At 75.1% G+C, this 724-nt stretch overlaps 1 protein-coding gene across 3 annotated transcripts in view; it reads left to right on the forward strand.

Annotated features, from left to right (window-relative positions):
• Positions 1-313: 313 nt before the first annotated feature.
• Positions 314-724, forward strand: part of RPS9 (ribosomal protein S9) — a 3,187-nt gene continuing 2,776 nt past the window's right edge. For 2 of the 3 annotated variants that reach the window (XR_004648410.1, XM_034793037.1), the window contains exon 1: positions 314-406. The gene's annotated coding sequence lies outside the window, so the exon portion shown is untranslated. The remainder of the gene's footprint in view (positions 407-724) is intronic. The other variant, XM_034793038.1, reaches the window with a different exon arrangement.

The following is a 724-nucleotide window of genomic DNA, read 5'->3' on the forward strand; positions in this document are numbered from 1 at the left end:
GATGGCCAGGGCCCCTGTGCCAATAGAATGGTGCTTCCCCACTGGGATGGGAAGGGGGTTCACCCCCACACAGCAATGGCCGCCGCTCCCCCACACAGCGATGGCCGCCGCTCCCCCTCTGGGATAGGAAGGGGATTCACCCCCACACAGCAATGGCCGCCCCCAGCTACTCTGCCACGCGTGTACGACGCTCTAGGCGTCTCTCTCGCTGACCCCGGGAGCGTTCAGTCATTGGCCAGCGGGCGGCGCGAGGCGCCTCCCTTCCATTGGCCAGCGGGACCCGGCGGCGCCCTGCCATTGGCTGAAGCTTCCGAGGGCGGAGCCGTTCCTGTGCCGTATATAAGGCGGCCCCAGAGTCCCTCGCTCTCTTTTTTTCAACCGCCATCGCTGGGGCAGTTCGGGTGAGGTGAGGGCAGAGCCGGGCCGGGCGCGGGCCGGGGATCGAACGGCCGCGGAGGAGGGCGGGGCTGACGGGCGAGCGCGCGGCAGAGGCAGGGCGCGCGGGGCCGGCTCGGGCGCGGGGCTATGGGGCTAGGCGGCTTCCCGCGGGCGCGCGCATGCGCAGAGGCGCGCTAGGGCCTGTGGCGCGTGCGGCCCCTGGGCCTGGCGCGCGCGCGCGCGCTGCTGCGGGGGGGGGGGGGGCAGCGCCTGGGCCGGGGGGCGGCCCCCCCCCCCCCCCCCCCGGCCTTTGGGGGGGGGCGGGTGTCGCGCCCCCGCGGCGCCG

Source organism: Trachemys scripta, chromosome 16, assembly GCF_013100865.1.
Source record: "Trachemys scripta elegans isolate TJP31775 chromosome 16, CAS_Tse_1.0, whole genome shotgun sequence".
Taxonomy (NCBI): Eukaryota; Metazoa; Chordata; order Testudines; family Emydidae; genus Trachemys; species Trachemys scripta.